The sequence below is a fragment of the Crinia signifera genome, chromosome 4 (assembly GCF_055691185.1).
Source record: "Crinia signifera chromosome 4, ASM5569118v1, whole genome shotgun sequence".
NCBI lineage: Eukaryota > Metazoa > Chordata > Amphibia > Anura > Myobatrachidae > Crinia > Crinia signifera.
Genome location: NC_139220.1, coordinates 261,520,814 through 261,546,854, shown reverse-complemented (window position 1 = coordinate 261,546,854; position 26,041 = coordinate 261,520,814). Strand labels below are relative to the sequence as shown.

General features: G+C 48.4%; 1 protein-coding gene across 1 annotated transcript in view; it reads right to left on the bottom strand.

Annotated features, from left to right (window-relative positions):
- Positions 1-24,911, bottom strand: part of FRMD5 (FERM domain containing 5) — a 94,806-nt gene extending 69,895 nt beyond the window's left edge. Inside the window, exon 1 of the mRNA XM_083184456.1 lies at positions 24,845-24,911. The gene's annotated coding sequence lies outside the window, so the exon portion shown is untranslated. The remainder of the gene's footprint in view (positions 1-24,844) is intronic.
- Positions 24,912-26,041: the final 1,130 nt, after the last annotated feature.

The following is a 26,041-nucleotide window of genomic DNA, read 5'->3' as shown; positions in this document are numbered from 1 at the left end:
TATACACAGACAGGGACACAGAGCCCTGTATACACAGACAGGGACGCTGAGCCCTTTATACACAGACAGGGACACTGAGCCCTGTATACACAGACAGGGACACTGAGCCCTGTATACACAGACAGGGACACTGAGCCCTGTATACACAGACAGGGACACTGAGCCCTGTATACTGTATAAGCACTTATTTTCGCGCGGCTTTAATTTTCGCGATTTTCGCGAGCCTTCCGTAATCGCGAAAATTAAAGCCGCGTGAAATATTTCCCTCCCTAAAGGGCGCATTTATCATTCTTTAGCGATCCCGGCGTGATGACAACCCTTGCAACGCCGGGAGGCCCGGAGCACGTTACCAGTACGGCTGAGCGACAGTGGCAGGCAGCAGCTGGGGAAGTAATGCGCCCCCTCATAGGGTTCCGGAGACGGGGAACAACAGCATGCACATACACACACACACATTTGTCTTTCCGCTCTTACCGGCCGGGTGCACCGCGGCAGCCGCACAGGGCTTTCGGGTTAACATGGCGGCTAGGCAGGGAGAGGCCAACGGGGAGCAGTGACCTGATCTCCGGATTCGGGCTGCTGATCCCCCACCGTCTCCGCTACCTCTACTCCCCGGCGTCTCCGTCCAGAGAGGCAGCGCCCCGGCATCCCCGAGACCGTCACTTCCTCACACAGCAACACACTCGGCCCCGCCGCCTCTCCCAGTCAGGCAGCAGCAGGGCTCCCAAGGGGTCGGTGTCGGGGGGAGCAGCCTGGGACACAGGCCCCATTTATCATTCTGGGGGCGCAGGGACAGGGCTCCGATAGGAGCCCGTCCCTGCGAAGCCCTAACCCGGAAGCCAGGGAGTCAGCGCATGCGCGGTTATGCGCTGACCCCTCTGACCGCACTGCCCCGCTCGGCAGTGCTATGTGTAGCCATAGGCTACAATGGGCTATCGCCATATCAGAATGGCGATAGCCCAGGGGTGCGATGCCGGGCTGCCCGATGCTGATACATCGGGCAGCTTCGCATCCCCCATAGAAACCTATGGGGGATGCGACCGGTAATTATTCGCGAAATTTTCCACTCGCGAAAATGCAGATTCCTTCATTATCGCGAAAATTACTACCCGCGAAATTAAGTGCTTATACAGTACACAGACAGGGACACTGAGCCCTTTATACACAGACAGGGACACTGAGCCCTGTATACACAGACAGGGACACTGAGCCCTGTATACACAGACAGGGACACTGAGCCCTGTATACACAGACAGGGACACTGAGCCACATTATATATATAGAGAGAGAGAGAAAGAGAGAGAGAGAGAGACATGAACCCTGTATACACAGACAATGGCCTGAGCCCTGTATACATAGATTGGGTCACTGAGCCCAGTATACATAGACATGGGCAATGAGTCCTGTATACACAAACTAGGACACTGAGCAATGTATACAGAGACAGGGACACTGAACCAAATATACACAGACAGTAATACTGAGCCATGTATATACAGTTAGGGGTGCTGGGCAGTGTATACACTGACAAAGACACTGAACACAGAGAGGGACACTGATCCTTTGATCCATGTAAACACAGACAGGGACATGAGCCCCAGGGCCAGCAACAGAAATATTGGGGCCCGGAACACTGATATCTCTGGGGACCCCTAACACTGCATGCAAATTTGTATTACATTGCATATCGAATGTATTTTTTTATTATTAAACTTAAACAGATAATTAATATTTATTATGCAATATAATAGGGGAGGGCAGATGGGAGGGCACAGCATTGTGCGTTTTGTGGTTTGGTGCGTTGTGTGATGTCACTAAACTCATTAGTACCAGTAGCCAGACAGGTGACAAAGCTTTGGGGCCCCTCAACTGGTCGGGCCTGGTACAAGTGTCCCCCTTGACCCCCTGTCGTCTGCCCTAATGAGTCCCATATACACAGAGAGGGGCACTTAACCCTCTATACACAGAGGGGGTCACTGAACCCTATATACACAGACAGGTACACTGATCCCTGTATACACAGACAGGGATACTGAATCATGTATGCGTAGATAGGGACACTGAGCCCTGTATACAGACAGGGACACTGAACCATATATTCAGCCAGGGACGCTGAGCCCTGTATACAGACAGGGACACTGAGCCCTTTATACAGACAGGGACACAGCACCATATACACAAACAAGGACACTGAGAGGCCCATTTATCAAACAATATTTGCGGCTAAATCCCCGAAAACACACGTTTTCGGGGTTTAGCCGCAAATATTAAGTATCACCTAAATGTATTAAAGGGGACCGCAGCAGGAATCTCTGATCCCTGCTGCGATCCCCCCCTGCAGCGCCGCCGGCCGCATCCCCCATAGGTTTCTATGGGGGATGCGAAGCTGCCCGATGTATCAACATCGGGCAGCCCGGTATCGCAGCCCTGGGCTATCGCAATACTAATGTGTTGATAGCCCGTTGTAGCCTATGGTTACAGCTCGGGCAGTGCAGTAAGCGGGGTCGCAGGGGGGGTCAGCGCATAACCGTGCATGCGCAGACCCCCCGGCTTCTGGGTCAGGGCTTCGCAGGGACGGGCTCCTTTCGGAGCCCTGTCCCTGCGCCCTCAAGCGTCATACATCCCGGTGATAGGATCGCATTTTACAATGCGACCCTGGGCGGTAATATTCCGCCCAGATCGCATTGTAAATGCTATCTTGATAAATTGCGCCCCTAAGCCCTGTATACACAGACAGGGACATGAGCCTTGCATACACAGATAGGGACACTGAGCCCTGAGTGTGCAGACAGGGACACTGAGCCCTGAGTGTGCAGACAGGGACACTGAGCCCTGAGTGTGCAGACAGGGACACTGAACCATGTATGCGCATACAGGGACACCGAGTCCTGAATACACATACGTACATATACACATACATATGGAGTGTCCATGCTTTTACTCTCTATAGCCCCATACACACTACAGGACTGAGGCCCCGGACGATATAGTTAACCATATCGGCCACGGTTAACCGATACTGTCCGAACATAGTGAATGGTGTCAGCCTCTGATATCGTTCAGTGACATTACCAGGGCCTTATAAACACGCAGGTCATTTGGTTTATTGCCAAGCTGATCTGCATGTTTGGAAGATATCAATCATCGTTAACAAGGTATGGGAGCACGTATCATTAACGATATTGAGGGCCTTATTCAGATTTCATCGGTACTGCGCGCATTCGCACGCAGTACCGATGTTGTGCGTCTGCGCAGGCGTGTTTCTGCGCATGTGCAGGCGCATGGTGCACGCACCCATGGCAGCGAGGGGGGGCGGAGATGGGCGGGGAGCGCCGGGCTGCCCCATTACCATATGGGAACGCCCAGCGTTCCATGGTAATGAGGCAGTGACGCGGGTGTGTGGGCCGGGTAGCTGACATCACCGAATGTCAGCTGCCCGCCCATATCACGCCAGCGTGCATGCTAAACTAAGTAACTCAAAAGTCACTTATATAAGCGTGCACGCTAAACATCATTCGATGGTCACCGACCATCGAATGATGTGGGCGGACACCCCAGCAAAGCGAATGAATGTTTATGCAAAACATCCATTCGCTGCTGTGCGGACGAAGCCGCACTTTGCTGGGGCGGCGGGGGGGGCGTGCGTTCGCCGGGCGGGGTTTGGTGGACTCGCAAGGCTGCGAATTCGCAGCCTTGCGAATCAACCTGAATAACCCCCTGAGTGTAGACAATATAGCCTAGAGCAGGCATGTCCAAACTGTGGGCTCCAACTGTTGTGAAACTACACATCCCAGCATGCTTTGCCATATTTTTAGCATTCCCTAATTGCAAAATTGTGGCAAGGCATGATGGGACTTATAGTTTCACATCAGCAGGAGGGCCATAGTTTGAACATAACTGGCCTAGAGTGTATGGGGCTTTAGACATATACCGCCTAATACAGTGGCCCGAGTGTCGCCCATATTTTATATCTCCCAATGACCTGATTGCTGCTTCAAAAGTTACAATTTGCAGTATTTAACCCGTCAATCGATCTTATAATGTCAGATAGTAACAAGTCATATAGAAACATTTGGCTGCAATTTATTTAAGGGATAAGATGGGTATAAGTTAATTTGCAACTTCATGCATATAAATAGGTACACACTCTCCTGTATGTAATATATGAGGAATATTCAAGAAAGTCAAAATAAACCCACATGATTTATCAAATCACTGTAGAAAGTAATGATGAAGAAGTCATGGGGGAATTTAGGGGTAGATATATTATAGCGGCCAGTGCCAGATTAAGCCTTCGGAGGGCCCGGGGTACTTTAGACAGGGGGGCCCCCTTGCACTTGCCATTACTGGCTGCAAACTGCATGGGCGAATATTATACTGTCAAAACACAGAGTAAAGGCAGAATAAACTTGGTCAATGGTTAACTGCAGGGTATATATATATATATATATATATATATATATAGACACACACACACACACACACACACACATACATACATACATACATACATACCACATGAAAAGCCTGTGTTTGTCCCTCTGCCCCTTACTCTGTAGGAGACCTCACGGTCCTAGCGCTGCCTCTGATTAAAAACCCTCCATGACTAAGGTGCTGCTGCTGTTCTCCATGGACCTGAGAAGCATGTAATGAGCTCCACCAATCAGAGCTCAGCACAAACCTCTCAGCCTCTGCCCTCTGGTGCAAAAGTGTCATGGGACTTAGTCAACTCCCAGTAATGCACAGCACACTTGTGCAATCAGTATGCCTTGGCTCCCGATGATGCTCAGCTCCATTAATCATTGTCACATTGGCAGATAGGTGAAGCTGCAGCACTACCCCACTCCCATGCACAAAACCTTTAGCCAAAAAAAAAAATTTGTTTTAAAAAATACATGCCAACCACAGAGGGCCCCTAGTTAGAGGGGGGCCCAGGGGCACTGACCCCTTGTGCCTCCATTATAATCTGGCCCTGATAGCGGCACTAAGAGCGCCACTATAACACTCCCTGCTTCGCCTCATTAGCGAGGCGAAGCAGAAGGGGACACCGACAAGATCTACTAAGATCTTTCCGCCGAAGCGGGGGAGCGCTAACTCCCCCCTCCGACGATGTCCCCTCCAGCTGACAGCACGTCAGTTAACATTGACGCGCTATCTCCTTCCCCCGGCCGCCTGGACTGCGCATGCGCGGGATCTCGCTACTCACGCGAGATCCCAGCGCAGCTCAGCGCCAGCAGCAGGGATAGCGCTGTCCCTGCTGTAGGTATAGGGCATCGCCGCCTGCAGCTGTCGTAGTCGATAGCTGCAGGCGGCGGAACGGTCAGGGGTGCTGACCGTTCATAAGTCAGGCAGGAGGCAGGGGCGCAGCACGAAATATCGTAGCTTCGCTATGCCTCCTGCCCCACACCACCGCTGATAAAGTACCCGGCCAGCAGGTGTGATAGATCAGGGCAAGCGCTATCCCCTGCCTTAAGGCACGGGGATAGCGCATATTCCCCTGATCGCCATATAATAAATCTCCCCCTCAATTGGATGTGATGGTTAACGAGGTAAAAATCTTTACACTGGGGAGGGGTCTGTTGGGAATCGTGGGGACTACTGGGAGGCTCTGGGGTTTACCAATTTACCAAGATGGAGTTCTATTGAAGATGGGATATTGCCCATAGCAACCAATCAGATTCTACTTATTTATTTAGCATCTTCTAGAAGATAGTAGATATAATCTGATTGGTTGCTATGGGCAACACCCTATCTTCAATAGAACTACCATCTTAGCTCTTTAGAAAACACCATGACCCATTTTCTGTCCTGCAATTGAATACTAAAACCCAGCGACTGCAAGCTTTTAAACTTTTTCTGCCTTCAATTGAATCTGCCCCATACAGTAGAGAAGACGTAATCAAACAAATATCCCAAATAGTGGGAATGTAAGTATGTACAATGACCAGGGTCGGCCCCACTATTTTTCAGCTTTAGGCAGCCGTCTAGGGTGTTGGGATCTGGGGGGGGAGGTGGGGGGGGGGGGGGTGCCACAAACCTGTCTATCACAAAATTAAGAAGACATCCATGTTGTACTTACAATCTGTTGCAGGTGACGACTGTGACACTTCTGAGACACCTACTCCACCCTTTGACTTGAGGGGATGAAAAGTGGGTATTGACTGCAGTGTGGCGTGGTGGCAGTAGATTTAAGTTTTGCCTTTGTTTTCATGTTGTGCTGATAATGGATGCTATGTGTAAGACCATGTAGGTAATGAATGGTCAGTATATATCTAAGTGAGACAGTGGCGTAACTATAGAGGGATGCAGCTGCTGTGGGAACAGGAGGCTTGGTGGGGGGGGGGCACAACATTCCTCTGCACCCTTTAGATTTTTTTTTTTTTAAATAGTGCTGCACCACTGCCCATACTCCCTTCAGCGGTGGAGAAGGGAAAAGGCCAGGGCCAGTGCAAGGCACCGGAGCGCCCCAGGCGAGGGGGGGTGGGGCGCCCCGGTGCCTACGGGGGGGGGGGTACCTGCGGCTCTGTGTGATCTGGCGGCGGGGTCCCTGCAGTGATGCGCGCAATCCGGCAGCCAGGCGGCGGCGCGGGAAGCGCTGATGGGTTTGAAAACTCGCCACACGCTGATTGGCTGAATCTCAGCCAATCAGCATGCGGAATGTTTTCAAACCCAGCAGCGCTTCCCGCGCCGCCACCTGGCTGCCGGATAGCGCGCATCACTGCAGGGACCCCGCCGCCAGATCACACAGTGCCGCAGGTACCCGGCACAGACACCCCTGCAGCCTCCATGCGAGAGGCGAGGGGCGAAGTGCCGCCCTCCAGTGGCTGGCGCCCTAGGCAAATGCCTAGATTTGCCTAGTGGTGGCGCCGGCCCTGGAAAAGGCAGCAGCAGAGGACTGTAGGAGGAAGGAGCCAGAGGCTGCGGTGCTGAGAGCAGGAGACCAGCGCTGGGTGACCAATACATTGACACGCTCAGGAGCAGGGGAATGGCGCTGGTGGGAGAAGGGTACACAGGGGCGTAACTAGATGTCCATAGGCCCCATAGCAAAAGATTGTAAAGGCCCCTATTTACCAGCCAATACTTATAGATAGCACATCTAACTTATAGAGGGAAGATGGGTCCCCAAAGTTCTGGGTCCCATTGCAGCTGCACCCCCTGCATCTGTGGTAGTTATGCCCTTGAGGGTACCCCACTAACGCCAACAGGTGCAGTATAACAGTGGCAGTAGAAGTAAGGGGCCAGAGGCAGCAAGGCTGTTAGCAGGAGACCAGCGCTGGGCAGAGTGGGAGATTAGCATGGTTGGGAGCAGGGGGACGGCGCTGTCAGGCACAGGAGACCAGTGCCGGGCAGAGCGCAAGACTTGCACAGCCGGTAGCAGAGGACCAGCACCTGGGGGAGCAGGAAACTGGTGCGGCTGGGAGCAGGGGAACGGCGCTGGCGGGAGCAGGGGACCAGCACTAAAAGGTGCATTATAACTAGGGATGGCCATCAACCATCGATGATTCGAAATCATTGATGGTTCATGGCTGATGTCGAATACTTTTGCCATTGATGGGGGAGAACCAGATGGTTTCCCTCCATTGATGGAACAGCAAAACAATGTTTTGGTTTTTCTTTTTCTTTTGTGCCGGGACACGGAGCATAGCTCCGCCCCTGACACCCGCGAAGCACCGGCCCCGTGTTTTGATTGGCCAACAGGCCAATCAATCAAACAATGGATGACCATCAATATGTAAAAATATCAATGGTCAGCCACTGCATAGTTTAGCACTATCGATGGCCAGTTGCAGAATTGCCATCGATGGCAACCATCGATGGCAATGGCAACGATGGCCATCCCTAATTATAACAGTCGTGGCAGCAGGTGACAGCAGGGCAGGAGTGAGGGGCCAGAGGCTGCGGAGCTGTAGGCAAGGGCAGCAGGCAACCAGCATTACATTGGAGGGAAGTAGGAGGGGTCAAAAGTGATGCCCGTCACCCTTTCAAACTCCTGCCCTCCCCTTCCCTTACTCACACCACCTCCCTCTCCCACCTCCCTTCCCCATCTTGGTCCTCTATTTTGCTCTCTATCCATCCCCTCTATCTTTCCTCCCTCTCTCTCGCAGTCTCTCCTGTCTCTCTGCCCCCTTTCTCTCTACCTGGCACTGTCCCCTTCTCTCACTCTGTGTCTCACCCCTTTCTCTCCCTGACTGCCTCTTTCCCTGGTACCCCCTCTTTCCCTATCTCTCGCCCTGACCCCTTCCTTCTCGTTTTCGTTCCTTCTCTCTCTTTCCCTGACACCCTCTTTTGCTCTATCATTCTCTCTATTTCCCTGATGCCCATCTCTCCCTGACACTCTCACTCTCGTTCTCTCTTCCTGCCCCCTCTTTTCGCCCCTTTCTCTCCTTGACACCCTCTCTTTCGTTCTGTCTTGCCGCCTTTCCTCCTGACACTCTCTTGTTCCACGCTCTCTCCCTCCCTGACATTCTGTCTCCTGAATGTACCCATCCCTTTTTCTCTTGCTCATCCCCCTCTCTCGCATCTCTCTCTTTTTCTCCCTCTGACACCCTCTCCCTCCCTTCTCACTTTCTCTCATTCAATCTTTCTCCATGGAGCCTCTCTCCCTGACCACCCCTCTCTCTATATATTTTTTTTTCTTTCCGTAACAGCTTCTGCTTCTTTTATCCAAGAGGCATTGTAGTGATAATGGTAGGGTACGCGGCCCTTTCAAAATTTTGCTATGAGGCCCACAATGTTCTAGTTACGCCCCTGGAGAGATAAAGTGGATAGAGATAACATACAAACTAACTGGCTCCTGTCAGTTAACAGGAGCCAAAGAAGTTGAACAAACAAATGAAAGAGTGCATATTTTTCTGTTTCATTTGTTTGTTCTTTGTTGTTGAATATTAAGGGTAGGGTATACTCTTTGAAACAGCCGCAAATTGAATTGTAGCTGGATCAGTGCTCAATCACATAGTATAAGTATTTTTCTTATAACTCTGATTTGCTGGTACTTTATCTCTGTCCACTTTATCTCTCTACTAGGCTTAGTACAGATGGAGCCGCTCTCATTAGAGCGGCTCCTGGTGATCTGATTGCCATCCGCCAGCGTGCGCCACACCGTTCGGGAGGATGGGTCTCGCACGCCCTATTCTTGGCAATGGGACGCGGGAGTGTGTGAGTCGCTCGTACGTCCCCTTACGCCCCTGTCCACCAGCCACACCCCTATGGCGCATAGAGTCCTGAGTCCGTAGCAGTCCCTAGCAGCTCACTGGCTTATTTATAATGTGTGCAGTGTGAGTGGTGCGTGATCAGACACATGGTATAGAGGGAAGAATTACACAAACTGTAGAATGAAATGATAGATAGCTATTATAGCAAAAGATGAATACATTCATTTACCCCACTCCTTTTGTTTTATGGTGCTGCTTAATTGATGTCTGAATACATTTCGGTGTAATTAATACAGGCCGTAGATGGAGTGCATCTGTAAGCTCTATTTGAATATACAGTACAGGCACAACATAATAGGAGGTCTCTGAGGAACTTCATTTATTTATAAGGTGGACTTTATGAATTGACTGCAGCTATTAAGTGCTCTTATAATTGTGCTCGCTCCACTTCTACAATTTCATTGATATATTTCATCCAACTTCTCATTTGTGCGTCCAGCCTGTATTAGCTAGGAGCAACCCTGGGTACTTGTGGAGTATCACGGCTCCCATCGTATGCCATCGTATGCCATATGTAGTGGCATACGATGGCATACGATGCGATACGATTTTTACCGATTTTTGAGCATTTTTGCTCAAAAATCGTATGCGATCGCATCGGATGCCATACGATGGCATGCGATGCGATGCGATGGCACCCGATTTTGCACTCAAATGCATCAGAATGCATTGAAATGTGTATTAAACTAGTGAAATGCCCCCAAATGCCATTTTTCATAGTGCACCACCCACACTATCAACGTCAACTCGAAGCGTGGCGAGCGCAGCGAGCCCGCGAGGGGCGGCGGTACGCGTCCTATGGCCTTTTCATACCCCCACTATCCACGTCGGCGTGGAGTTGAGAATGGAATAGTGGGGCGAGCGCAGCGAGCCCCCGAGCCCGAGGGGACGCGGATACCTGTGAAGCCCGCGAGGGGACGCGTATAGCTGTGAAGGTATCCGCGTCCGCTCGCCACGCTTCGGGCTCGGTGGCTCGCTGCGCTCGCCACACTATTCTATTCTCAACTCCACGCCGACGTGGATAGTGGGGGTATGAAAAGGTCGTAGGACGCGTACCACCGCCCCTCGTGGGCTCGCTGCGCTCGCCACTCTTCGGGTTGACATTGATAGTGGGGGTGGTGCACTATGAAAAATGGCATTTGGGGGCATTTCATAAGTTTAATACACATTTCAATGCATTCTGATGCATTTCAGTGCAAAATCGGGTGCGATCGCATTGCATCGCATGCGATTTGATCGTATGCGATGCGATGCAATTTTTAGCACACGATCTGCATACGATGCAGGTCGTGGGAGCCGTGATACTCCACAAGTACCCAACCCTGTTAGCTAGGAGTAGCCCTAGACTGATCACATTCAATTAGTGACCTGCATGCAAGTCCCCAGAGTTGGACTGAACCTTGCAGTTCATGGAGCTGCAAGGAAAGGTCGGCATAAAAACCCACAAAATTGGGCAGTTTATGCAGAATCAGTGGGTTTTTGCACCCGAATCACGATTTTTTGGCATGGGAACATAGCTATTTAATTGAATAGCCTTTCTCTTTGCAGCTGTGGTTTTGCAGGAAATGAGTCGAGGGGTAAACCCCATAGCTAAATGAATACCCTGTTAGCAGGGCTATTTTTCAGCAGGCTCCAGCAGGAACTGTGGCCCTTATTCTAGTTCACTATTTCTGACAAAATATTTCTTAGATGGACAAAACCATGTGCACTGCAGGTGAGGCAGATGTAAAACCCCACCAAAATCTAATTATCTCTGCACAAGTAACACCTGCCTCACCTGCAGTGCACATGGTTTTGTCCATCTAAGAAATATTTTGTCAGAATGAGTGAACTAGAATAAGGGCCACAGTTCCTGCTGGAGCCTGCAGAAAAAATAGCCCTGCCTGTTAGTGCTCAGAATCTCCATCACAAGTAAGATGCAAATACATTATTTACTTTGCATCCACCCTTAAGTCTTAGGGCCGCATTTATCAAGGGGGAGTGAGAAAAATGATGCGATAACCAGGCAGTACCGTGACATGACAGTATCACCAGAATGTCGCTCATATCGCAGGAACAGCTCGTTTTCGCAACTGCTCTCCCTGCCCACCTCCCTTCATAAATCCAGGTGATATAGCACAACATCGCAATGCAATGTTAATGCGATGTTCATCGATATTATCGCGAAAACATTGCGGTTTATTGATAAATGTGCCCCATAGTTGCCTACCCTCCTGCATTTTGCAGGAGACTCCCTGAAATTGCAGCAATCTCCCTCTCTCCCTGATTAGTCTAGCAATCTTCCTCATTTCACCTAGCCCACATTATGTAGCTGTTAGATTTTTGGGGGGAAAAGGAAAGGAGATATAGATACAATGGGGCAGATGTATTAAACCTTAACAAAGATAAATGATAGGGTGATAAAGAGAGAAAAACATTCAGCCAATCACATCCTAACTGACATGTTACAGGCTGTGTTTGAAAAAAGTCAGTAAGGAGCTGATTGGCTGGACGTTTATCTCTCCTTATCACACTTGCATTTATCTATTGTTAAAGCTTAATACATCTGCCCCACTGATACCCCTTTTACACCAAAAATCCCGGATCCGGCATTTGGAAGAAGGATCCAAGCCGGGTTGGATCCGGGATTTACACTGCTTACACTGCAGTGTCCACCAGCAGTGTAGACGGAGGCGGCACTTTGAGATGACATCATCTGAGGTTTAATCTCTTTTTTTCTCCTTTTCTTTAGTACCCAGTATGGAACAAATCGGAGTTTCATATATTAATTTACCTGTATTTTTTACATCATATTTTATATTGTATTTTTATATCATATTGTATTTATGTACCCCATTTACAATGTATGAATAGGATGCTATTTTGATTTTTATGTCATGATGTAAAAGGCTGTGTGAACATCCATTCATAGCTGTGCGCGGGACAAGGCTAAGTTTCGGGGGTGGGGCGAGGCTGACGTCACCATGCCCTGCCCCCATGATAAGCAGCCGCATTCATTTGCGGGTCTCTGGATGGGGGAGGGGCCAAAATGATGCGATTCATGACATTTTAGCTCCGCCCCCTCCCCACGGACCCGCAAAATTCACCATTTTATACTGCGGGGAAGGGGGGAGCAGGGGTTGTGGCGATAATGCGGGAGACTTACCCACCTTCCCGGGGGGCCGTGAGGGGGACCCGATTTGCCGGGCCAGGTCATGGTTACCTTGATAGCACTCAGCTCCTTCTTGATTCTAGGAGATAGCAACACTGTTGTTTTCGTCATTCTTTAGAAAATTCATCCATTCCTCATTTGCTCCAACTGCTACATTACATCTAGTGAGAACACATTCTTCAAGGACAAGATGACACTAAGGACTCCACCAGTCACATCAATGAGCATAAACATCTGAGGTAAGAGACAGCCTGTTCCATAGACATCCAAAGCACAGAGGAAATGTCTAGAGACATAATGACAAAAGCAATCTTCTGCTTATATCTGCTTATATCTTGCCCAAAGGGAATCCATTGTACAGTATAACTTCCAAATGTTAAGCTCTTAAAGTGCACCCGACACACAGATCAGTGGAAACAGCTGTTTTAGACATTAATTACAATTCAGCCAACCAATCCATGAGAAGACTTGCAAAGGGTGTATTAATAGAGGATGGGGCCAGTGCGCAGTCAACATCTGGGCCCCCTTCCTCTATAGACGGCAGAGAGGTAGACTCTGAGCATTAGCATACTCTAGCGCTGTGCAAGAGTCTACTGTACATGTGCAGGTTTCCAGGGAAATGGTGCTGCATCTATTGTCCCAGCCATCTATCTACTGTGTATGCGTAAAATGCTGGGAAAATGTCCACCACACCATTTTCACCATGATTTCAGCAGTGCTGCTGCCACCAACACAGGACTTCAGAGATAAATATTGGATACATGGGAAAATGTTTGCACCCCTTGGAGCCAGGAGCCCATGTGCACCACACATCCTGCACCTATCATAAATATGCCACCGAGTGCGTAACTACAAATTTTGAGCCCCCTGCCAAAACAAAAAACATTATGGCACTCCTTTAATACCTGCTTCTTGTCAGAGGTTCTGCTCTTTGTCAGGGGATCCCTCACCCCAGCTGCCACCACCGCTGCTCTGTGGTCCTGACGGGGGCCGCTGTTTGTGTCTGACCCTTCATACCATTGAAAATGGCCACATCTCCTCTAGCATCCTTAATAACTGTCTCCTCTGAGGCGATGCCCATTTTGGGAAGGACATCTCAAAAACAGGGCTGCTCCTCAGGCCAATGGCTCCTCTCTTCTGTACTTTCATCGGTGTGTCGGCCGTGGACAGTTGTCTCCACAGTATTCCCATCTCCCACCAGCCACCCAACACCTCTAAGTCACTACAGGTTCTTCAGAGATGGTTGCTAAGCCACTGGTCATAGAACCTTACATGTCACTATATAATATTCCCATGAAATATGCCTCATGTTTGTTTGTTCCCAGTAAGGTGATAGGCTTCTGTGTCTTTTGGATGTCAGTATGGGGTGACAGTTGCAAACCCAGGGTTTCTGGAGGGGGGTTTCCAAATGCAGTTCAGAAATTGGAGTAATGGTGTGCAATTTGCAGTAGCGATTTTGAATATAGTCAGCACCCGATCCCAAAGCGGCATTGGAATCGAATGTAGAATGTCCAGCACAGTCTATTTCTACTATCTCGGAATAAGGGCCATGCTGCTCAATGCAGCATGACTCCCTGCACCCTCGCCACACCATCCCTGCCCGGCCCCCTGTTGGGTCCCCGTGGCTGCTGATATTGTATCAATATCAGCGGCTGCGACATCGGCCTGTGTGGACACAACATTAGAACGGGAGACAGGAGGAGCGGTAGAAGTACCTAGTAGTGACCCTGGACATTAATGTAAACATTGGTCTTTTTATACACTGGATACTGTATTAAAAATATTTAACGCTATATAAATGATTTATACTTTAGTCTGTATCATTCATATAAATAACATAAATAGGTGGTCAGGAAAAGGTGAAAAATACCATATTAAATACACAGACATAACAGAACCAGTACTGCACTTTCTACCACCTCATGGTAAGGCTTCTGTCTCTTCTTCCTGGTAGCTACTCTCTGGTAGGGATGGCCTACCATGAATACTAATCATCAATGGTTTATGGCCGATGTAGAATAGTTTTGCCATCGATGGGGGATAACCAGATAGTTTCCCTCCATTGGTGGCACAGCATAACCAAATAGTTTCTGGTTTGTTTTTCACCAAGGGGCTGGGACACAGAGCATAGCTCTGCCCTGATACCCATGAAGCCCCGCTCCAGGTTCTGATTGTCATCCATTGCATAGTATGATACCATCGATGACCGGTTGCACGATAGCCATTGATGGCAACCAATGGCCATCCCTACTCTCTGGTCAAGTGCACTAATTGAGGAATCAGAGTCTCAAACACACACACACACACACACACACACACACACACACACACACACCCCCACACACACACACACAGCAAACTTGGCAGAAGGAGCTGTTACCACTGGGCATGTGCAGCAACTCTGCTCTGTTCCTTACACTGCATGATGCGGCTGGAGCTCTAGGGAGTGTATTATATATATAATACCATTGCTAATGTTGTCATAATTTTAACCACTTTCTGCATTTATATATGGTTGAGTACTAGGCTTGTCTGGATGGGCCTGTGCTAGCCCTTGAGGCAGCTCAGGCCCTTGAGGCAGAAAAAAACCCTCCTCTCATTGGCTGTCACCACCACTTTGCAGGGGAAAGCACAATATTCAGAGTGAATGTTTTCTTTGAAGAGCATATAGGGTGATGACAGTGTGTCTGGTAATGCCAACCCCAACCTTTTCATGTGTCAATCATTGGCATGACAAACGTTTGCTTGTGTCGACCTTTTGCCAATGTCAACCTTTTGTCATGTGTCAACCAATTGCCTGTCGACCAGTAGTGGTGGACCTGTAGTCTGTTTATTAGCAGAATAAAATGGGAAAGCATACTGTACCTCCCAACTTTTTCAAACCCTAAATCGGTATCTGCTGTGCCTTCAGCGGGGCAGACCCCAAAATAGGGTGGAGCTAATGGGTGTGTCCTAAGGTAGAGGGCTTGGCCTATCACTGCAACCCACATTTTAGCATTTTTTTGGGGTGTCCCCCAAGCTCCACCAGTGACTGGGCAGCCCCTGGTTCCCATCACCAGGGCCACCGACAGAGGGGTGCCCCGGGCCCGGCCTCTGGAGGGGCCTCGGCAGCTGCCCACAGCGGTGCCAACCCCCCCCCCCCGCGCGCGTGCGCACCCGCACACTGCCTCCCCCTCCCATCACTAGCGGCCAGCCAGGCACGCACAATGCTCAGTGCAGCCTGCAGAGCGCCAAGCCTAGGACACAGAGGGGCTAGTCGCTCTGCAGGCTGCACTGTGCAGTGTGCACTCCGGACCTGACCGTGGAGGCTGAAGGACCCGGCGGGTGAATCCGCAATGCAGGTGATGATAAGTAATGGGGAGGGGTTAGGGGGAGGCGGGGTGCTGGGCAGGCGCACGCGGGCGGGTGCAGGGGGTGCGGGTGCAGGGGGCGCTGTACCGCTGGGGGCCTGGACTGTAGGTCAGTCCCAGGCCCCAACATTGACACCTGTGGCAGGGACAGCAGGACAGTCTCCAAACAGCAGCACTGTCCCGCTGTAATCGGGACAGTTGGAAGGTATGGAAAAGTACTGCAAATATTTAAGCCAGAAAGATTTTCTCACCCATCAATGTGGAGTCATTATTTATTTAAAATGGTAGAATGAAAAAGTTCCTGAATAGAATTTTTTTCCTATTAGCCAGACCCCATTTTGTTGATTAAGTAACATGTAATATTTGTAGCATCTTTCATCATCTGCACTGTGTACATAAAGTATATGAATAATCTAATAATATGTATTACTCTGTCATATACACTATTATGTGCTACTCTTTGAAATAATCTGTCCTGTGATGTTGTATGTCATTATTTACTTTTCTTTACATAATATCACGTCAGGGACATGGCATGATTGAGGGATTCAGACGCCCTAAGCTAATACACCACCAGAATCACCCACCCACACACAACCTTTGTTACATTTAAGTAACTCATTTCACTTCTGTGCAGCTTACTTTGATCTTTGTATGTATTTCCCCCTCTGAGGACGGAGAGACATGCAGTTTTCTCTCTGGTAGATTTTGTGGCCACCAGTGGCGTAACTTCAAATTGGCCGCCCCCCTGCAAGTAAAGTTTTGGCGCCCCCTCACCTCCACTGGCACAGTCCATTGCTGCCCGCTGGGACCAGCAGATCCTCCTGTCTGCGGTCCCGGTGCTCCTCCTGAATGTCACTTGCAAAATGGCCGCCGCCTTAAAGCAGACCATTATTTAGGATGCTAGAGGAGGTCGCCGCATCATCTAGCATCCTTAATAAACGTCTTCTGTGAGGGGGCGGCCATTTTAAAAGTGACATTCTAACAGGAGGAGGATCTGCTGTTCTCAGGGGGCAGCAGTGGACTGGGAGGCAGCTGTGAGGAGGGGAGGAGAAAGAGCAGGGGGAGGGGGCCCTGCCAGAAGCGTAAGCGACATATTCGGCAGCAGCGGCGGCCCCCGCATTAACCCCCAGCAATAGCTTCCGCAGACCCTGCGGAACCCAATGTTACCTAGCGCCTCCAAGCCACCGTGGGGTCTGCGGAGCCATTGTTACGCCACTGGTGGCCACCAGATTTGCGTGCTGGAATATCTCATACTTGGGAATAGTTTTGTCATGTCAAAGCCTTGCATAGCTTGGATCATTTTGATACCAGGGCTTGGAAATTAAATGGTTCCAGTTGATAGATCTACAGAGGTAAATTAATTTACTAAGATGGGATTTCTATTGAAGATGGGATGTTGCCCATAGCAACCAATCAGAATCTACTTATTTATCTCCATCTAGAAAATATTATATACAATCTGATTGGTTGCTATGGGCAACATCACATCTTCAATAGAACTCTCATCTTAGTACATTTACCCCACAGTGTCAATAGTTCGACATTAAAAGGTCAATATGCAATAGGTTGACATGGAAAAGGTTGACACGTGAAAGGTCGACATAGGTTTATCACAATGTTTTCCATTTTTTTTTCACTCTTTCACACTTTACGATCTCCGTAGACGACAACTGGGGGCAGTAAAGTTTGTCGAGCTAAGCGCCAACAGGTATAGGCACTAGGCCGAAGGGTAGACCTTGCAATGATTAGGTGTCCATATCGGCAGAAGTCAACATTGACACAAAATGTGAAAGACTCATGTTGCCCTTTCATGTGTCAATATTTTACATGTTGACCTTTTGCTCGTGTCAACCTATTGCATATTGACCTTTTGTCAATTCAATCTTGTGCATATCTGCCTCTTCCATGTGTAGACCTTTTGGCTGCCGACCAATAGTGATCAACACTGCAGAATCTGAATTGGGTTCACACATGTGCACATCCCGACTGCCTAGGGATCAGAGAAAAGGGCAGAGCGAACCTTTAATACCTTGACTCTCTGGGCCTTATTCTAGTTCACTCTTAGAGGCAAATTCCTTCTCAAATGGACAAAACCATGTGCACTGCAGGGGGGGGGGGGGGGGGCAGATGTAACATGTGCAGAGAGAAGTTATGTCCATTTGAGAAGGAATATGCCTTTGTGAGTGAACCAGAATAAGGGCCCTATTATGCAGGGACAAGCATAAAAAAGTAGCAGATAGGTGCTGCCCCATCTCCAGCTCAGTGTCCTCACCATTACTGACCCTCACCCCAGTGACTCCCATCCTGTCAGCCCAGTGCTTCCCTGCCTTTCCATAACAACCAGCCAACTGAGCCCATCTCACTGCCCTCCTACCTAGAACCCACAACCAGTCCAGTCACAGTGACCAGCTCTCATTCAGCCAAGTGTTCCCTCTGCACACACCTCTCTCACTGCCCCCTTCTCATTCTGCCCAATGCACCTCACTCACAAAGTATCTCCTGCATCCAACCCAGTGTCCCCTATCATCTAACTGACTCCCGGATACCAATACCACCTACTACCCAACCAACCAACCAAGTGTCTCCCCACTTCTCTCACCTAATCAGCCTACTGCTCGTATATATCTGCCCCTCAGCAAGAACCCTCCTAGCCAGACCAGTCATAGTGCCTAATTCAGCCCACTGTGTTCCCCCCTCCAACCAACATCTTGCTACCCTCTTCCCATCCAGCCCAGTGCCCCCATATAGCTCACCCACCGCTTCTCCCCCTTACTCTCCCCATTCACCCACTGCCTCCATCACCTCTCTCCTGACACCCACTGCCTCTCCATATCATCCCCTACATCACCAACTGCCTTCTTCTGGGTGTGGATCATAGGTCACTTAGGTGGACATAATACAAAAAGTTTGGAGTGGGAAAGCGCTGTCCTGCTTGTGTTGAGATTGTGAATGGTGTTGGTAGGTAAAGAACTTAGAGGATAGCAGAATGGATGAGTAAAATAAATGGTTTAGTAAATAAAAAAATGAAAGTGTTGGATGAACACCAAACTCTGGTGTCGTTGAGGAAATGGGGGATGGAGCCTAAATTACCCTAGGGGTAAGTGGGTACCTTGTGCGGTGGTAAGTGGTGTAGGTGGACAGTCATTAGGTCGACACCACTGGGTCCACAGGCAACTAGGTCAACAGGATTCTAGGTCGACATGGATGAAGGTCGACAGGTGTCTAGGTCGGCATGGGACAAGGTCCACATGGTTCACAGTCGGCAAATGTGTTAAGTCCACATGGGTTAAGTCGACAGGCTGCGTGGTCTACATGGTTTTTTTCACTCGGCACACTATTTTATTCTCCCACCATGCCCTAGTGCAGGGCTGGGCAATTGCGACCCTCCAGATGTTGATAAACTACACATCCCAGCATGCCTTGCATCAGTTTCAGCATGGCCACATAGCAAAACTAATGCAAAGCATCCTGGGATGTGTAGTTCATCAACATCTGGAGGGCCGCAATTGCCCAGCCCTGCCCTAGTGGATGGTAGGGCATGAAATACCAGCTGGCATGTTGTCTCAAAAAAAAACAAAAAAAAATAGCGACCTGACGACCTAACGCATTTGTCGACCTAGAACCATGTCGACCTTGTCCCATGTCAACCTAGACACATGTCGACCTTCATCCATGTCGACTTAGTTGCCTGTCGACCTAGTGGTGTCGACCTAAGTGGGTCGAGAATTTGACCGTTTCCCCTTCTTTTGCCATTACCCACTGAATTTCCCAGTTAACAATTTCCTGGCATCACATTGACTCTCCGTGTCCTCAGAAACGCATTCCGATAATGAGGAGCTGACCAGTGCTGTGTGCCGTAGGAGGGTCTCAGAGGTAAAAGAGGTAAATGTGACTAAAGGTGCGTACACACGTATAGATTTTCTGTCTGATTTATCTGGTGGGAACAAAAACCTGGAAATGTAAGGGAGCAACTGACAATCAAAAAATTGGTCCCAAACACTTGAAAACAGATAGTGATCAGTCAGACAAATTGTTTAAATCATTCTGATATAACAAATTTATCAAAGCATATATATTTTTTTTCCTGCATTTAGGTAGAAATTTTTGATTGTCATATGCTCCCATACATTTCCATACCTCCCAACCATCCCGGATTCGGCGGGACATTCACGATTTACGGCCGATGTCCCGTCGTCCCGGTACTGCTTACCGCAGTCCCGGCTTCCCGAGACGGTTGGGAGATATAAACCACGATAATTACGACGAGCGTCGAAAACGGGGGCGTGGCCGGATTGCGTGTCACCCCGTGCGACCACGCCCCCTTTTCTCGAGGCCACGCCCCCTTTTCGGGAGCTTCGCCGCGCGAACGTCCCGACCTCCCAACTTCAAAAGTTGGGAGGTATGCATTTCCAGGATTTTGTTCCCACCAGATAGATCAGACAGAAAATCTGTACATGTGTACGCACCTTTAGAGGTCAGAGCCTAGGAAGAGGAGCATGGCTGTGACTGCTGCACATAGTGGGTGAGGACTGTGGAGGCAAAGATCAGCTGGGAAGAGGGTATGGAAGAGTGATAGATCTGCTCCTGAATGGACACATTACTTGATTAGATGTGGAATCTAGGGTTTCTGCAGGTGTATAGGCAGGGCCCATTAGTGATGATGAATATATTCCATTGTTTCGTCAAAACTAGGTGACAAATATTTTTTGGGGGTATACATTTAAAATATTAGGACATTACAAATGTAATGCATTATTTAGCACTTCAATCATAGGCCCTTATACAGATCTGATCACAGTACTAATTTGTTCTCAAAATGGGCAAAACCATGTGCACTGCAGGTGGGGCAGATGTAACATGTGCAGAGAGAGTTAGATTTGTGTGAGTTATTTTGTATCTGTGCAGGGTAAATACTGGCTGGATTATTTTTACACTGCAATTTAGATTTCAGTTTCAACACACCGCACCCAAATCTAACTCTCTCTGTGCATGTTACATCTCCCCACCTGCAGTGCACATGGTTTTGCCCCTTTTGAGAACAAATTTGTACTGTGGACAGATCTGAATAAGGGCCATACTGTATATGAATGATTACTACTAGCCCGTATAGCCGCTGCTTCCAAAAAACTATTTTATCTCAATGGATCGACTCAATACCGGTCACACTTATGCTAACTCCTTTAGCAGACTTGTAGAATATTTATAAGATGCAGAATCCATAGCCAAACACTTCAACATCTGGCTTCCATACTTAGTCACCCTCTAGACCAGGCATTCCCAACCACGGTCCTCAAGGCACACCAACAGTGCAGGTTTTTAGTGATATCCAGGCTTCAGCACAGATGGTTTCATCAGAATCACTCAGGTACTAATTAAGTCACCTGTGCTCAAGCCTGGATACAGTGGCGTAAGTTCGTCCCAGTTGCCCGGAGGCAAGATAAATATTGGTGCCCCCAAATAACTCAATCAGTAAATTGTCTGTCACCAGTAAGGCAGGTCATGGGTTCTAATACAGAGTGTGACACTAGCAAAAATGATGGTAGGAGTGGGAGTCAGCCACAGAAGCCATATCAATGGCTTTCAATTAACTGATTCAAACTGCCAGGGTAGGAGAGGTGCCCCCTTGAGAGCAGGATCCCGGCGGCAGATGACTCTATTGCCTCCCAGAGTTACGCCTCTGCCTGGATAGAACTAAATCCTGCACTGTTGGTGCGCCTTGAGGACCGTGGTTGGGAATGCTTGGTCGAGACAGTGGTCAGAGTAATACCCCTTTCACACTGCAGCTCTTAACCAGTATATTGCAGATTTTTTTAGCCTTTTAAAACGTTTAGAACTGCAGTGTGAATGCGCCAGTCTGCATTTACCCAGTTACAAATAACCGGTATTTGCAAACGGGTAAAAAGCAGAGTCCTACACGGTTCAGAGACGTTTTGCATGCATTGTTAACGGTTTTGAATTGGTATTTAGGACTCAGGCAGCAGTGAGCACTGAGATAATTAAATATGCGCATACTCTATGTAATGAGCGTGTCCCGCTCATTAAATATGCACTGCGCTGTCTCATAGCGACTGTGTGTTCTGTTCTCCTCCTGCTGCTTTCACACCGCAAACCTGCTTGAGACACGGTATTTGCATGCTGTGTGAAAGGGGTTTTACTTGCTCTGACCCATTTTAAGAAATGTTTTAAATACCGGGCTTAAGCAGATTTTGCGGTGGGAAAGCAGCATAAATGTATGGAATAATGTGAAATTAACTACCTGGTATAATTTGGTATAATCACCCCTGGCTTAAATGACCTCATAACTCTGTCTGTTGTTACCCAGTTTGTTTTATCTCTGTTTACAATTGTAAAGTGCAACGGAATCTGCTGCGTTATATAAGAAACTGTAAATAAATAAATAAAATAATAACTAAAGGCCCCCTTACATTATGCGATTTGGGCACGATTTTGCCCGATTCGGATGAATCGGGCCGTGAAATCGTCCCAAATCGCATATGGTGACATCCCCTCCGACCCGATGCGCGGCCCCGTGCGCATCGGATCGGAGATGGGAGGTCGGACGGGCTGCACATAAGATTTGCTAAATCTTATGTGCTGCCCGGAGACGTGCTCCCCCACAACAGGGGACCTACCAGAGTCAGGCGCAGGGAGCCGGGCAGCATCAGCGGGAGCATGGGGGGGGCGGCGCAGAGTACCAGGGAGCCGGGCAGGAGAAGACGCTGCAGCAGCAGCACTTCAAAAAAAAAAAAGGGCCATACAAACGCATAGGAAGCCATTCATTGGCTGAGACCTCTCTCAGCCAATCAGCGATTGGCTGAGACCTCTCTCAGCCAATCGCTCATTGGCTGAGAGAGGTCTCAGCCAATCAATGGCTACCTATTCGTTTGTATGGGGTTTTTCTTTTTTTTTTTTGGAAGTGCTGCTGCTGCATCGTGTTCTCCTGCCCGGCTCCCTGGTACTCTGCGCCGCCACCCCCCCTGCTCCCTGCCCAGTGGCTTCCTGCCCGGCTCCCTGCACCCCGACCCCCCCCCCCCTGCCCACTCTCTGTTTGCGGGCATATTCCTGCTGCTGTCCCCCGCTCCCATTGTCCCTGCAGCTCCCCGGGAGTGGCATGTGATAAATCGCATGCGATTTATCACATGCAAAACTTGACACATGAAGTGCCATCGCATGTGATCCCTCCCGGGGAGCTGCTGGGACAATCGGGTCCGACTTGTCGTTATGACAAGTCGGACAAATGTAAGGGGGCCTTAAGTTCTCGGACACATTTTGTTGTTGTTGTTGTTGTTGTTTTCATATGGGATTATACTTATTTTGCAAATAATACTAAACTGAGATGGACATACTCTTGAAACTGTCTTGTACTGTGTTATATTGTTACAGATTTGTTACCGTGCTTTTTGTTTGGTGTTATGTAATACTTAAGATGCTTTTTCCTATGTTTCCAATAAAAACATATTTTACAAAATGGAGTATGGATCATAGGATAGACAGACATTAGGTCTACAAGCATTAGGTCAACCACTGAACGTCGACATGCATGAAAGTCGACATGACTGAATGTCGACATGCATTAAAGTCAACATGCATGAATGTCGACGTGGGTTAGGTCGACAGGATCATTAGGTCGACATAAGCATTAGGTCAATATGGGGAAGGGCAACATGGGGCTGTTCCTTTTTTTTTTACCCAAATGTCGACACAGTCGATATGGACACTAAAAAAGTTCCCCACATCCCCACGCCATGCTTCGGGCACAGTGCCTGCACATGTCGGCTCAGAAAAATGGGGAAAATCCCATGTTGACCTTTTGAATGTTGATATTCCCCATGTTGAACTAATGCTTGTGTTGACCTAATGTCCCTTTCGACCTAACCCATGTCGACCTTCAGTGCTCGACCTAGTGTCCGTATCCCCAAAAAATGTAATATAGTAGATCTCGCTGAGATCTCCCGCTTACCTTTCAGTCCTGATTTGGCCTGATGTCCCCATACAGTACATTGGGGACTAAAAAGTATCAAGCTCTGAAACACTAAAGGGGTGTTATTTATAACACAGTGTTATTTACTTTCTAGTCTATACCGATTTGATCAAGATAGAATCGCAGGGCTCGGTATACACATTCCATTTAGACCAGGGTTGCCGACCCTCCCGGAATTCTCGGGAGTCTCCCGAAAATCGGGTCCCCCTCCCGGCCCCCCGGAAGGGTGGGCAACCCTCCTGGAATCTGGGGGACCCCACTGAACCCACCGAATCGCTGCATGTAAATGCCACAATCCGTGGGTCTCAGAGGAGGGGGCGGAGCTAAAATGGCACAACCGCATCATTTTAGCCCCGCCCCCTCCATGGATATCAGTCATTTCTACTATTTCCCGTAGTGGGGGCGGGGCTTAATGTCGTCACAGTCAAGCCCCGATCGGGTAAGGAAAGTCTCCTCTCCGGGCTTCTCCCGGAGAGGAGCATTAAAAAGTCGGCAACCCTGATTTAGACTATGTGAAACAGATCTGTACTATATAATCTTGCCTGCACAGTCTATTTTTCTATTCGATTTTGATGCCATGGGATCGATTTAGATTCTATTTTGCTTATATAAGAAAAATCTTATATAAGCAAAATAGAATAGAAAAATTGATGACATTTAACTGTACGGCTATAAGGTCTGTTTACTATGCCTTGGAGACATAAAGTGAACTGAGATAACGGGGGAAAAGTAATAGGATGAGAGATTCAGAAAGTGAGAGATTTGGTAAGAAATCTCTAGATTTTTTTTTTAAAGCGGCAATCATTTACACTGCACAACCAGTTTGATCTTGAAGTGTAAACGATTCCCGGCATGCATGAAGACCTCTTTTACACATGCACACTACACACAGTGATATGTAAGTAGAGGTGATAGTTATCCTGGGGGCAGTTGATCTTGTTTTAGTATCCACAGTTGCCACTCACATGGCAATGCTTAATGGATGCTTAATGATATTTGACTCAGCCGTCTCCGCGCTGGAGCAATGTTGCCCGGTGTTTGCCTGCAGTGAACTGTTTTTTTTCGTTTTTTTGTAGTCATAAATTGGTATTTCACTATACAGATAGTTGCATGGGTATCATAATAGATTTTGATGGCAGAGTCTTACCTAGCTAAATGCATGTGTTCTCTTTGCCAACGGTCCAGGGTAAATAGCCGGTGTGTGTCCAAAAACTAGAAGAAAACAAAAGTACTAGTTGTCACAAGGGGCCTTATTCGAGTTCACTCTTTCAGACAAAATCCTTCTTAGATGGACAAAACCATGTGCACTGCAGGGGGGCAGATGTAACTTGTGCAGATCTAATTAGATTTGGGTGGGGTTTTACTTCAAAGTGAGATCTATATTGCAGTGTTAAAATAAAGCAGCCAGTATTTACCCTGCAAAGAATCACCAAAAAATCACCAAATCTATTTCTATCTGCACATGTTACATCTGCCCCCCCTGCAGTGCACATGGTTTTGTCCATCTAAGAAGGATTTTGTCAGAAAGAGTGAACTCGAATAAGGCCCTAGGTGACAGTGTGCAGGATAATTACTGGCATAGGGTGAAATGGGAAACTTCTATCTGGTGGCTTTATTTTGTAGAGATAACATAGATGAGGTTCTCCCATCATTTCTGTCTCTTATAGCCCAATCCCTTCCCATTGCTGGGCTGCAGTTAGCAGGGATTTATGGGATTATTATAGTATAGCTCACTCAACTGAGGCAGCCTTTGATTTTTTGTTACACGCTGGCTCAGTTTGTTCACAGTTAAATGTCAGTTGGTGAAACAGGTCTTACAACACTGGATAGCAATCAAATTCTATCGCCACCGATGTTATCTTTAATCTTAAAAAAAGAAAATGAAAACAAGTAGAAAAACCACATATTTCAAACAGAAGACAAAAGAATGAAAAAATTGTGCGGAGAAATTTATTTACAGTACATATTTTCTTTTTTGTTCTGTCGTTTCTTTCTGGTCTGCATATTCTGACTCAAATTTCCTAGCCCCGGCAGAGAAGTTACAACAGCCATTCTAAAGTGAGTACACACTGGGTGACTTAGAGCTGAAAGCAGCTCAGTTTACTCGTCCAAACTGCTTTCAGCTCAAAAGCTCCCACATCATCGCTGGTCCTGCCGCCCTTCTGCTGGTATTACCGGCAGAGGAGCGGCGGAGTGGACAGCTTTCCTTAGCTCTCCGCCGCCTCCTCTAACATCTTAAAAAACTGTCTGCTGTAAGGGAGTGGAAAATTTGTGAGAAAGATTTTTCATTAGCAGCAGGAGCCGAGCCAGGATGAGCGCCGGGACCGCAGATGAGTAGGTCTGT